General features: G+C 29.6%; 1 pseudogene; it reads right to left on the reverse strand.

Moving 5' to 3' along the window:
- Positions 1 to 10,349: 10,349 nt before the first annotated feature.
- LOC121123611 (tyrosine-protein phosphatase non-receptor type 11-like) lies at positions 10,350 to 11,551 on the reverse strand (annotated as a pseudogene).
- Positions 11,552 to 15,770: the final 4,219 nt, after the last annotated feature.

Raw genomic sequence — 15,770 nt, forward strand, 5'->3', positions numbered from 1 at the left:
CAAATTCTTGGCCAAATATGAAGAAGATTAAAAGACAGAGTAAGAGAACATGTAGGTTACATCAAGAGAGGAGAATAAGGATTTCACCGGAGCCCACAAGATGAATTATATGAAAGTACAAGTAATAGAAAAAGTGACCCCAAATACAGAAGCGATGGGATGAGCCAGAGATGGAGAGTGGATTCGGAAATTCAACACAAAGATAGCAGGAATAAATAGGAAATCGTGAAGAAACAACGTTCACTAGTATCCCAGTCTCCTTTAAAAAAAAGTTAAAATAATTAATCGCCAGATTGTGTGTGTTTATTAAATGGTAATAATATAATCATTTACGATTGAAAAGGCTCCCAAAAAGGAGTAAAATATATTTTTGTATACTGAAAAAATATTTCTTTTCTCAAAACTTCAACTAGTAGAATTGTTAGTTGTCTTACTCCAAAAAAATTCCAATTAATTGTATTTTTCGATGAATCAACAATGTATTCTGATTCATACATATGATCCGCTGTAAATTGCACTTAAATTAGCAAAATTTTATCGCCATAATGAAATAGTTGAAAATTGATATATTTTATTTGAAAGGGACCATATTGTGGTCAAATTATATCTCATAGATTAAATGAAGGTTCTAATCTATAGTTAACGTTCTTAAAAATGTCAATGTATTACATAAATTTAAAAAAAGGTATATAATTGTCCTAAATATGTCGATGAAATGTTTTGTTGTATGTACAGCGTGGGGATTTTGAATCCATAAAATTGAAGGATAACGTACAGTACAATTTATTTACCAAAATTAATTCAGTATTTACAAATCTTTTGCTGGTATATTCATTATAGTGAAGTCAATTACTCAAACCAACTGTATTTTGCTTCAACCAAAGCATCCAACCTAGTCCTGAACCTGGAAAAGGCCTAACGAGGAACCTATTGTCTATGTTGCCCACTGCCTCACGAATGGTAGCCTTCAAGGAATCACCAGTTGTATTAGCACGTTTATTGAACTCTCTTTCAATGATGCCTCACATAATAGTAGTCCTAAGGGGTTCAGATCCAGCAAGCTATGATGGCAAATTCCCTTCTTTCAAAGAGGCCTTAAAAATGTTATTTGTTCCGGAATAACTCCAGTTCCAAATATCCGATTTAAACCAACTACCCCCATTTATAATTCTAGTATGAGATTTGACCTGTTAACTTCAATTTAAGCTCCCTAGTATAACTATCTATTGAGTTATTTGCATCTTTTGGTGTGTACCCACCATGGAGGCAACCCATAATGTCCACACGGTGTTTGTATTCGGAAAACATTTCAATGATACTGTATTTTTTTAATACAATTTTGTCAGTTATATCTGATACCTACACTTACATAAATATATATCTTAGGGTTGCTATGATATTGATGTCTAAATTTGTTCCAAATTTATAATCTCTACCCTATTTATACCAAGTGAAAAAATCAATTATCAATATGTTTATAATATCTTTTCCATTTTGATAAGTTATGATCAGACTTAATTTTGATGTATTTAAATATATGCATATCGTTTTTATTAAGAAACATCTTCATTGAATCGAAAAAAAGTTTTTCAACTCGTTTTGCAAAAACGTAGGCCATTACTTAAAAAAATCATTTTTTTAATATCCCCTCTGCGATATACAAACACTTTGAGTGCATTTATGTTTGCTATATACATACATTTATCCATATAATTATTTGCAAATTTGCAAGGCTGTACTTTTCAAGCATTTCCTAAGGCGATTCTTTGTTGAATGATAAACATTCAACTGAACTCTGAATGAATTGAAAAAAGGGCTCGTCAACACAAAAGCAAGATATAATAATCTATCGCTAAATTGAATCCGATTACATGAGTATTTTTCCATGAGTTGTCGTCAATTTTCATCAAGGACCCTAATAAATAATCCTTTGGAGTCACCCCAAATTTTACTTAGAGTAGAAAAATAATTATGCGTTATAAAAAAATAATTATAAATTGATATATTATATTTAAAAAGTAATATTGGAGTCAAATAAAGTCTGATAAATTAAATAAAGACTTTCAAATATAGCTATCATTCTTGAATATCTTAAAATATCCTGGAAATTTGAAGACAAAACCTTTAACATATCCAAATACTAAGATGTATGCATATATGATGTAAAGTCAATCAATTTTGCCTTTCTTTATTTTTGTTCGGTGTTTTACAAATTCCAATTTAAAGAGGAAAAATTAATTGTCTGAATATAATATTGAAAATTTGATAGATTATGTAGTTAAAAAGTGTATTGCTATATCAAGTCTAACATATCATTATGTATGTTTCAAGCCAGGGATTCTTGACAAGCGGGTCGCGAAAACTATTTAGTAACAATAGTAAAAAATAATTAATAGAAGACTGATCCCAAATTTGATCAAAGATTTCAAAACTTTCATAATTGTGATGATGTTTTTCGATTGGTTAGTACACATTTTTACCCCAGACTATTAGTGTATAGAATGGACAGTTTCATTAATTTGTAAAAAATGCAAATGTTGCTGCACTAAAAATATAGTAGATTGATCTGCAATCAGATAATAAATTAAAGAACGTGTTTTTAATTCATCTATTGAAGAATTCTGGATTTGATTGCCACCGGGTTTGAGCTTCTAAAACAATTGGGTCTTTGTGTTTATGGAATGATCGGATCAACATGGTTTTGTGAACCTATTTTCTCTGAGTTGAATGTGGTGACAAATGAATATCATAATAAATTCCGGCATAAACATTTAGATTAGATAATGAGGATTGCGAGAGCCAGTCACAAATCAAACATCAAAAAGATAGCTCAGAATTCACGAAAAAATAGAGCTATAATATATATAAATAAAAATATTCACACGTCCATGACTTTTATCATGTCTATATTATTGTCCAATTAAAATTAAATACATTATTTCATAAGTTTGGTTCACAAGATAATTTCTTCAGTTCCTTTTGGCTAAAACCTGTTTATAACCCCTTTTTTAAGCGATAGTAAACATTCTTGTGTACCTCAATTCTTATAACTCACAAAATATGTTAATGAAATTTTGGGTTGTAACTTTATTATGTAAAAAATTGGACATTTATGTTGGCATTGATTTTTTTTCAAAATTGTCTTTAAATGTTAACTAACCACAAATGAATCACTATTTATACAAAAGCTCTATTAACCAAACCAACTTCAACGTTGCTGTTTTTATATTTGAATATTCCTTACTCAGTATTGTAGATTTTGATACTCTTCAAGGGTCAAACTGAACTAATTTATGAGTTGTTCAGTAGAAGAAAAAAGTTAATTTAAGAGAAGATAAAAATAAAGAATTCGTAGTCCTCAGAGTTCATGAATAATAGAATTCATTCACCTGTACAAATTACATACACATGAATAAATTAAATTCATTTAACATAATTTATGCTTATACAATGTTGTATAACATAGGTACATACATGTTAATTGAAGTCAAAATATGTAGCTAGGTATCTACATATAATGAAAAAATATTCATACAATCATTTGTATGGAGTTGTTAAAATATCTTTTTTGATTCATTTTTTTTTTTAACAAAATAATATATTTTTTTTAAATCAATTTTTTTAACTTCTACAAAATTAACATATTTTAATTTTGTTCCATCAAAAGTTAATGATGCTTTACATCCAAAAAAGTATTTGAAGCGTCCTTAGAAAGAGTAATTTCGAAACGTATTAAACAAAAAATAAAACAATTAGTAGATGGATCAGAGTTAAGTAACAAGTTAGTAATATACTTTCCTAAAGTGTCTTAACTGAGGTAAATTATTGCGTAGTAATTGAAGATACATAGTTGATGTATTTTAGAATGACCAACTGTTCTGTTTTGCTCAGACATGTTCTCTTACATTATATGAAATTAGGAGAATTTGTTTATAAATTCATAAAATGCCTCAGTTTCTTATGGGTATGTCGATTTTCATACATTCATAAAATAAAAGTCAATTTCAAAATAAATAATCAATTAAATAAATATAAAATATTTGAAAAAAAACAAACAATCTTATTAAAATATGTTAAATGTTATAAATAAGGTTTACAAATTTTAAATTGTTAACCTCATTTCATTAAAGCAGAACTGATTGAAACATATTTAGGGCTGTGTAGGTCTTTATATAAGACTGAGGAATGCGATCCAGCCCTTCCAGTCCCACTTGTTGGTCTTTAAATAAGATAAAATTGATTTCTCGTGACGACATTGAGGATTCCTCCCCCCATATTTTTAACTATTCTAATATATTATAGAATAAATTATATAATTAATCAAAAATATAATATGTTCGTTATTTATTACATTATAAGGAAAAAATTAATACTTTTTGCAAGATATGTGCAATCATCTTAATAAATTTTTCGCACATCTTATTTGTCTTAATCAATACTCGACATTTGAGGAAAAAATCGAAGGACCGATTTGACAATATTTAAACTTAATTAGACCGAATAAATTAGGTCCTACCCAGCGCTAATTGTATGCCCACTTTTTTGGAAATCGAAATGTTAAATAATACATTATAAAAACATAGTTTGAGCTTTGCATTTTCATTGGAACTTGACTTTTTATACTCTGGACAAAACGAAAAAATATGCTAAAATAAATATTTAGGAAATTTCATAAAATATATTTTAAACTTATCGAAAAATTTAGGAAGAAATGAGAATCATCAAATATGCCAAGGTGATTTTAAAAAGTATACTAAGCCCTCTGATTCCCATTACACATTGTGGGTAAATTATAGGTTCATCACAAATTCGCTGCCTACTAATAAATGGATGAAAAACAGCGGTACAATTATTGGTAGGTTATGTGAGGAGATAAAAGAGGATTTATTTTGGCATTTTAAAGCTTTTGTTATTTTAAATATATGTATGTTGGTTATTTTTAATGTTTGTATGGTTGTTGGTTTTAAAAGGTCATTGTTATCTTGTTACTTATATGTGCATACTTTGAGGACAATAAGGTGCCCAAACTCCAGGCCAAGAAAAAACAAGTATTTTGAAAATTAAAAAGACTATATTAAATACAATTTGATGCTAAGAAAAACATTGGCATTTGAATTAAATCACATTAATATGTGTTGAAACCCCAAAAGAAATGGAGAGATTTTAATAATTATTTTTGTTCTGGATGAATTAGGAACGAAAAAAGTAGGACAATTGAGAAAAGCAGAAGATGTTTGTAAATGTAATAGTCAATTTATTGCAATAATATAATTGATTTAAGGGTAATTTGGGGAAAAACTACTGAATATGATATAATCTATAAATACTTTAATCGATAAAAACCCGACTTTAGTGTTTCTTCATATCCTTGCTTAGAATTAAGACTTTTGCATCTCTATTTAACATAATCTGTTAACAAGATTTTAAGATTTTTTTAAATAAATATGCATGTTACAAGTACCAATTATTAGAATGTATTTATAGATGCTACATTTTTGAAGAGTAAAATATCTCAAATTAAGTGCTAACCTGTCTTATCTCGTTTGGACTGTATAATAAAGTTTACCATTAAATGATATAAAACTATTTTATTAAACTAAGAAATGCAACAGTAGACCAAAAAAAATTGTTGTATACTAGCATATGTAGATATTGAAGTAAAATATTGTTATAAATATATTTGTTAAAAGCTAATGATATGGATGGTACACCATTAAAGCTAATAGTCAACGTAAAATAGTCATAATTACTCTGACTGAACACAACCATTAATTGCAAGTATGATTGTTTTTGCACTAAATATATTCATAGTTCATTGCAGTTAGCATATCGACAATTTGCAAATCAATGGGAAATTTATTCTCAGCCATATGTTATATATATGACATGATCCTTTTTTTATCAAATCTAATGAAAATTTGTCCTGTTGTTGCCAGTGATCCTGTGTTTTGATTCATTTGGTGTGACCTCCTTTAGCTAAAAAAATCTTTGTGATCCTTAGTCTCAATTGGTCTGTAGCATAGATTACGTGATCAGCTGGAACATCTTGTAGTTCTTGGTGATGCTAGGATTTAGAGAGTTATCACTGCTATAGGAGCGTTTGTTGACCTGTTCTTGATGGATGCCTCACAGATAGAAATCGAAAATGTTCAAATCTTTGAAGTTTCTTTTGATTTCAACCTTCACGAAAAATGGGACCCTCTAATATAAGAATGACTGTCTTGCATTGGAGGCATGGTATGGAGTAGAGTCCTGCACAATCACCACATCGTTTATTGTTTTTATCCTCCATCTAAAGCAGCAAAATGTCCTTTAGGATCTTCAGGTACTCAGTTGTGGTGATCTTAAGACCTATCTTGATTCAATGTAGATCGCATCATGGAACCATCGGTAGCCACAGCTCTAATCAGTATGAATTTAGCCAGATTCTTGGACTTTATAACTAGTCAGACTTTAATTGCATCACAGGAAATGACTTTTACATTTTCTAGATTAATTTCTGCGTCCACAACAAATTTTTTTTCCTCATGGACGTGCACAATTACTTTTGAAGGACCTTTGTACTTCAAGTAATATAAAAACATTGCTCAGCAATCAGCTCTTATGACCTTAATCTTTGAAAACAAAGTCTCATAAGAAAGAGAAAATTCAGCCCTTTACGGCAATGTAATTTTTAGTGTCAAATTTAATATATAGCAAAAAAGTTCCCAATTTATCTGCAAAACTTTGTATGGGTACCTACAAAAAGTTCTTTAATCCTTTTTTTATGTTGTACAAATTACGAGTAGTGTCTGTTTTTGCACTGGTCAACATATCAAACCAACCCATGGTCAATAGCCAATTGTTATAACTATACCAAATCTCCTTTTTCATAATATATTTGACTTTATAATTTCAAAATTAAATTCAATACTGATGCAAATTGAATTTGCACAGATTTGTGTTGTTTATAATCATCGATACACATTTTGAAAACATATTAGGGTCATAGATATGATAAAGATGCTCAATATATTTTTTCAGTTCTTTTATTTGTTGGTCCAATTGTCACCCCCAAGTACACGGCAATAATTCACCAATTCCATTAATCAAAACGATAAAAGAGATTTCATTCTTATAAACTAGGAGTATGCATCTCTCCAATATGGTAGACATGGGAAAAACCTACCATATATAAAAAATAATATAAAAGATAAATTTGAGCACATTATGTGCCTATCTGATCCCACTGACATAAATATTTAAATATATATGTAGATATTTGCAAAAAAATATATGTGAAGTAATTATCTTGAACCCATACAAAAGAAAATAATTCCAAGTATTCTTCTTTTTTGTGACATCTAATTCATCTAATAATTTCAAAATGACAAATATTTAATGGAGTAATAATTAGGGAAATGCAATTTCTATTCTTTTTTGTCAAATTATATTAGATAAAAAATATGTTATTTTAATTATTGTAATGAAAATACCTGAAATGTTACTGATAATAGTTTGATATCAATTTAACCTACGTAACTAGCACATGTATTTTTTTAAAATCAAATTTTATGAATATTCTATGGCATTAACCTTTAGAGGGAACTCTGCCTGATCAAACAAGTTGATTTTAATCAATTAATATTATATTCATAATGAAGAGCTTCCGCAGGAATATATATATTTTTTTTTTTTGGGGGAATGCAAGAATTATAATTTTTCTCAAAAAAATTGTAAAATTATCTTTTCAACAAAAAACATTCAAAAATTAAACCCCAAATATTAAATTTATTCCAAAAAAAGTTCAAAAATTAAACCTCAAATATTTAATTTTTTTGTAATAAGTTTCAAAAATTAAACGTCAAATATATATCAACGATATAATTTTATCAGCTCATATGCGTATATTCACACTTCTATTCAAAAGACAAACTTGTTGAATAATCCGTCTAAGTTATAATAAAAGTCAATTATTGAGAGTTTTTTTAAGGAAACGTATTCCATTTATGCACATGGTTTAATTCATTTTATAACTATTTATTTAAAATAATGAACGTTTGGAACATTAAAGATTTTATATCCTCATATATATTAATTAGATCCATGATTACAATTTAATCAATAAAATTTAAGTGGTATAGAAAAATTTAACTCTTTAATTAAGGGAAACCTTTTATTTATTTAATAAGTACAAATAGAAAATTTTGTAGAAATGAAGATTCGATTAAATCCTTAAGTAGAAAATCCCCAACTTTTTTTGTTCTCTTCTAATAATTAAATAACTTGTAATTACATTTATTTAGAGAACTGTTTAAGGGAAGTAATGAGATGGCAACACCCTAAAGATATATTTATAATAAACTAACTACTTGAAGGAGTAGGAGGAGGCTTTGCCGCTTAGATATGTACCTAATTGTAATAAACTATAATTTAAAGGTACTTTTTTGAAAAACCCGAAAAAGTGGTATAGGAGTGAAAATATATTTCATGTTTGGGAGTAGTTAGTCAGTCAACTTATTAGACATTAAAAAAACAGAAGAAGAAAAAAACTTAAGAAAAATATCTTGAAAAATAGCACGTGCGTTATTTTTTGTTCAGAATGAGTTGGTTTTTATAGGTTTCTGTCGTAAATTACGAGGATTTGTAGAGTCATGTAAAGTAATTGTCTTTCTTGTAATTTTGTACAATAAGTACTTTTTTGTCTTTCACTGCTTACTAAGACTAATTATATGGTTACTGCATAACTTATCTTTAGTGAAGAAAGGAGTAAGATTGTAGTGATTAGTCCCCAAATTGCACATCTAATAATTGAGTCAAGTATCTCAGTTAGCGTATTAAACTAATTTAGTAAATTTTTCAGTAAGTTTCATGGGTATATCGTATAAGTTTGCCTGCAGTTCATACATTCAAAAGCAAAGAATTTATTATTGAATAAGGAGTAGAAGATATCATCCTTTTCGAGATATTCGGGAAATGCACTCTAGAGGATCGTCAAAGTAAATGGAAGGTATCACTATATTAAGGAAACTGTGAGTCGGTCCTAAGGGATGAGGTTGAACATCGTTTATCATTAAGTAAAGCATTACGACTTTAGATTCGTTCAACCATGAGCGATTACTGTACGTAATAAAAAGGTCTTTGCAAAGTTATTTACTAATCATTTTGTAAGGATTAAATTTCAACTAATCTCCACTTTTGAGATAAAACGAGAATGTATGATGTGTGGCAAACTTATAAAATGTACTCAACTTCATAACCCGAAGTAGTTGACAATTATTCGTAATTTAGGTCTATTGAACATATTAATTATTCTTATAAAAATTGGTTAAGATTTATAAATCATGACATCAATGTCTGACATGTACAATGGTTTCATTTAGGAAATATTGTTATATTAGACGGCTTTTGAGCCCACTTGGATTAAGAGTTAGAACAGATTTGGACCTTAAATTTTAGGATTGCTACGTCCATAAAATTCTTTAACTCACATATCTTTCAAAATGATCTGAAAACTTATTGAAAAGCTGTTCAAAATCAAAATAATTATGTTCAGTATTTACCGTTTTAAAAACAACTTTTTATTCAAAGAATGTGAAATAAAGGATTTAGTTATATTTTGTTCATGGCTTAGTGTGTAAGTTTCCTAACATTTTTTTCTTTTAAATCATACCAACGGTGAAAAGATAAATTATAAGTCAAATAACTTGAAACAATCGATGCACTTTAAAGGCCTAAAATTCCCTCCTAACCTTGCAAACGAACGTCTCACTGAGTCCCAGAGTTCGAGTAATTGCCATTTAGTTGCTCCCGGTGCGGATTCCATGGAGGGATCCGAGCCTTTTCCCAATATTTGGGACAACTAATTCGTCTATAGATTCCATTTTTTCCAACTGGTGCATGCTTGAACAATCTATCCATCAACATAAATCACCTGTCTAACTGCCAGAATTAACCCAAGAGAGTGCATCAAAGTGGCGGTATAGATAGTTTGCACTCCTTGTATAAAACCTGAGATAATATAAATGATGTCTGAAGTAATTCGTACTTGATAAATAAAAAAATGTTATAGTTTCAACAACGTCACTTATAAATATACAGGCAAAAAAATTTATTACAATAAAATACAAGCTCAAAATTAAAAGAAAGACACAAAATCGAAATGATAAAAAAATAAAAATATGTCAAGATTTTTTCAAAAATTATAACTTTATTGGAAGGCATAGATTGAAGATTCATAATACCTTCTGCTGCTGTGGATCACGTATCAGTTCCTATGTTCGAAATTTTTAACAATAATGCTACTTACATAGTGCATGTGGCCAAAATTAGAGTTTTCAATTCTTTCATTATAATATGCTCATACGACTTTAGCCTGCTCTGTTTAACAGAGCATAGTCAATTGTTTTAGTTTCTGATGTAGCTCCTTGTTCCTTCATGAATGTCCTAAATTAAAAAATTGTTAATCTTTATATGATGTATAAAACATGGCTAATAACTATTAATGATTGATCTAAACTTTGCTCGTACATTCATCCACTTTAATCTATCTTTATATTTTTATCAGCGCAGATCTAACGAACTTTGATTGTGTTGTGTGTGTGTGTGTGGTTTAATAAGTAAACTCTAGTCAAGGCTTAAATCAACCATTATGCAGTAATGACCGCTAATGATCAAACTTTATATATCATTAAATAAATGGACTAAATATAAAATGAAGTAAGATCTAATTACAACTCCATAAAATAATGATTATTTTATAGTATAACCTAAATATGCCGTTCGTCAACACAAAAGCAAGATAAAACATTTTTTTTTAAAATAGAGTATAGATTATATTTGCATCATTCGACCTATTTACGTCAATTTTCTATTACAAGAAATACTATTAGCTGCAAATAGTACACAAAGTAGCAAAAATTAAATCAAATAAAGGTAAAAAACAATAGTTAAAATGATTGAGTATCTTAAATCATTCCACGAATTTTAAAGTGAGCCTATAATTTACTCTAACATATATATATATATATATATATATCTAATGAAAAAATTCGTAATTCAATTATTTTAAGAAAATATTGAAAATAACCGTGAATTAGTAAAAATGTAGTCGTTGCATAACTCAGCTTGAAGATTTTTACCATTAATAATAATAATATCTTTTGAAATGAATGAATCTGCAGGATGTAGAATTTAGTGTTATTTACACTTTATAATGCATTATTTCTCCATGAAAGTAAAAAGCTTTGCTATTTTTATGTCCCACCATGAACCAAAAATGCCCAATGTTGATATCCCCAGGACCTTGAGAAAGGATATACCCTCATTTGGGCCTTTAATTCCGCACTGATGATGCTTTGATATAATCATTTCGTCCATCTTTTATTTGAAGAACATCTCTTTGGCTGTGATCGTGGGGGTGAATATATACATAGCAGTTTAAGCAGCAATTATCCATGCCACATATTTTCAAACTAGTAGAATATTTATTCAGCTGAGTGGCGATGCTAATTTGCTCGTAGGTCTCCTTTCAGGAGTCGGTTACAATTATTTTCCGTACTTCTTCTTCCATCCTTGATTTGCCAGAGTTACATTCTTCTAGGCAAATATCAACATTTTCCTCTCATCCGCAGAATTTTTGTCTTTAATCTAAATAATAATTGTTTCCTTTTTGTCATTCGTTGTTGGGGTTGAAAGTTGATTACAAAAGCTAAAAGATTCTTCACAATTTTCTCACAAAAATAAATCATTTACTTAATATTTCTTTAAGATGGTTTTTATGTTGAGGGGCAGCAAATATATAGCCTATTGTCATTTTTTATTAAGTACAACGGAGCTGAGGGACTTTGTTTACCATTCCACCACAGGACTGAGAGGTGTTGCTCCTCAACAAACACCTCATGACGTCTCCCATTTTATTTACATTTCACATAAAAACACAAGGTATAATTTATGAGACTGTTTTGGAATGTGTACTTCTTTATTGGATTCATTGTTTTGTTCTATTCAATTATAATGTGAGTTTGTTTTTGTTTGAAAAAAAAAGCGAATATTTGTTCATATTCAATTCTCTATTTAATTGAAAATTGATTGTTCTTCAAATTAGGGTCCCATAGTTGGAGGAAATTATAGTTTTACACAATTTTGTCCATTAGAGAACCCCCATATTATTATTGTTTGAATGATGTTATTCATGAACCTAAACTACCATGTGTATAATGTTAGGGATAGAACTTAAAATCTACGCCACTTAAAGTTTGAATACAAATTATTTTTTCAATTTATGAATTTAAAAATTGTCAAACAACATTATTAATATATTATATAGCAAGGCATTACCTCCTTAATATAAAAAATTACTCTTGATTGTATTTTGAAAACTGAGGGGGGGGGGAGGGCTTCAGCACACCCCTTGTAGATGCAACTGCCATAAAATATATTAACCATGCTGCCCTTGATAGAGATCACCAATGAAACAATGTTGATTTGGATTTTTCTACTATCTTTTATTTCAATTTAGTCTTACTATAAATAGTCGATAGGATTCAAGTCTAAGGATATAGAAGGCTAAATTTCTTAGAAGAGGTTGTTGTATCAATAACTTTTTCGATATTTGAGTGTTTTGTCTGGAACCTGACAAGGGGTTCATCCTTGTTGCCACATCCAAAGTATAACTTTGGCAACTTATTAATCTAGAAGAACACAGCAGTCTCTACCATTCTAACTTCAACACCTACATCACAAAATTATCCTTTCCAGTCGTACTGGCCAAATTTGGAAACCTTCCAAGGACCCTTTACTTTTTTCAGATGACTCTTCATAATGACTAGGATAATATTTGGTATTTGGCTAACTGACAATGGTTAGTCAGCCAAATACCTTTTTTTTAATATTAATATTTATATTAATCAAAATTATCGTAACGTTAGATTGGCGCTAGTTTTCAGTTAAACTCCTGGCCCATTATTTTAATATTTTTTCAGCCAAAACAGCGCCCGTTTTACCGCCAGTGGAGCTTAAAGCAAAGATAAATGCGTAGAACCTTTTTTATTGTCAATGTGACATACAGGGAGCGGGGATCAAACTTTCGCCTACTTTAAACCTTGATAACTTGAAGACGACATTATCAAATAAAAAACCGGTTACCAAATAGGAAAGCTATTCTCGTCAGCTGACGATACGTAGTTCAGTTAGCATCATGCCGTCATCATATGAGGAGATAAAGAGCTATAAGTGGAACGAGGAGCTTTCGAGGTCCGCCGTAGTCATGGCATTGGTTAATAATGGAGGTGAAATCTCCAATTCAACGATTGCTTCAAGTTTAGGAGTGAATTTACGGACTGTTCAGCGTATCCATAAGAAGCTAGAGGACACCTGGGATGTTGATGCCACCATAAAGAGGGCACCCAAGGAGGAGGGCGCCGACAGGAAGGTCAGGGACACCGACTTTGTCGACAAGGTGAAGAAGATGGTTGAGGATTACCCTACCAAGTCCGGGGGTGGCCGGAGACAGGCCCTGGGTGTGGCAACAGGACTCAGCACCCTGCCATGTGTCCAAAATCTCCATGCAGTGGTTAACCGAAAACTGTTATGACGTCGTAACCAAGGATTTGTAGCCTCCTAACTCTCCCGACCTTAATCCTTTGGACTATTTTGTCTGGGGCTATGTCGAGAGACATACCAACAGACATCTCCATAGCACCAAGGCCAGCCTGATGGACTCCATCAAGGAGGTATTCGGCAACATGGACAATGAGAGGGTCAGAAGAGCCTGCGGCCGGTTCCGAGGCCCTATTGAGGCCGTTATTGATGCCAACGGTGATTATATCGAATGAATAGCTACTCTATATCCATATGCTCGTCATATTTTTGATTTTCAATAAAAAAGTTAAAAATGTATATTTTGTGTTGTTTTTTGTAGAAAAATATTTTGGCGACAATTTGATCCCCGCTCCCTGTATATTATTATTTTTTAGATTAAAATATGGATGTAAAGCTGTTTTGACGTTTTCTTTTAGAAAATACATTTGATACTCTTCCTGGTTCTTATTTTTACAAAGTTTGGTACGAGATAAGTACCTCCAATGCTCTCCTAAATCCACCATATTGCATAGCTAAATCTTAAATACGGAACTTTTGATACTGATATATGTAAGCTAATTTAAAACCTGCTTTAAGTTATGATTAATTGGTGCAACCAGGTTTAAGAGTAGAGTGAAACCTATAGGTTTCATATATGTTTGAACTAAGCAAAAATAAAACGTTGTCTTACACTTTGCACAGATTTGAAGTTCAAGTTTTGTATCACTTGTACTTTTTCCGTTCATATTTTACAACGCTAATGCATTTCTTTTTCTTTTTAAGTGATGAAGTAATAATTTCATAAAATTGCTCTTATATTTATTTTGAATAAATATAGGAGCAATTTTATGTAGTTACGACATTAATCTAAAAAAACCTTCTGCGAAATGTGTTTTCAAATATTTCTTATGAAAAATATCAAAATTATTATCTAATAAATATAAAATTATTTTTTTTTCTTTATCAATCAGCTAAAATAAACGTTTTCGATAATCGTAAAAGTTGATGGACAATGAATAAAAAAAAACCTAATAAAAAAACAATAAAAGTTTTGCAAATATAAAATATTTAGAAGCAATCATAGCATTAAGTCATTATTATTTCACTCAGTATCCACATACATACTTAAAATAAAATCCAGTCAAGCTAAAACGACTTTGAGAAAGACTCCGACTTATTATATTTTGTTAAAATAAAGGTTTTTTTGCTGAAATAAAGTTACCTGAGTATCTAGTCAATCACTGCAATGTATAAACATATGATTTGAATTGAATATTTTTTTTTTTCTACAAAAAAGTATTTCAAATCAATTCAGTCCAGTACAGCAAAAAAAAACATTGAAAAGGAATCCGACTCGATATTATTATTTTATTCAAATATAGAGATATTTTTTGAGCTGCATCAAAGTTACTTTTGTTATTTAGTCAATATATTATTTAGATTTGATTTCAAATGAATATTTTTGTATTTACAAAAAGACTATTTCAAAGCCATAATAAAATGTAATCAATAGAGCAGAAGCAATCCATCAATTGTCAGTATGAAATATTATATGTAGAATGTACATAAATAATAGGGTGAAGCTAATTTTTAAATTTGCAAAAATGATAGTTTTAGAGTCATAAAATATTATTTTCTGTATAAAGAGATCATCTTCAAATTTTGAACTGATCATAAAAGTATTTGATGATAATTTGACGGTTATAAAGTTATTATATTTTACACATGTTTATATATTTAAAAGCCACCTAAATCATCAAAGTTTGCTTATTTTTTTTTTTTTTTTTGTGCATATCATTAAAAAATACACGTAGAGTTAAAATTGTATTATGTCGTCAACTCTTGAAAAAGGTTTTTTTATTTTGTAACGATTCTTAATTAAATAACTGAATATGGAGACTAAGTGCAGTGACATGGATAAATTTAAGTGCTCTTAGACCAGGTTTGACATAAAATGTTATGTATTGTATGTCCACCCATCGTTTGACAGTAATGCAGTATAAAAAAAAATGGATAGACGGAAATATATAATTTTTTAAACTAGCATTATCCTTGTTGTGGACTTGTAAATGCTAGATGCAAATTAATATTTATACAAAAATTTGATATAGTTTTTTGTTTTTTTTTTGACTAAATTTGTCATTTTAATGAAGAAACTGTAATGTGTAGTACATGGATCAGATGTTCCCAAACCCCTGGGTAATGAAGAA

Source organism: Lepeophtheirus salmonis, chromosome 8 (assembly GCF_016086655.4).
Source record: "Lepeophtheirus salmonis chromosome 8, UVic_Lsal_1.4, whole genome shotgun sequence".
NCBI lineage: Eukaryota > Metazoa > Arthropoda > Copepoda > Siphonostomatoida > Caligidae > Lepeophtheirus > Lepeophtheirus salmonis.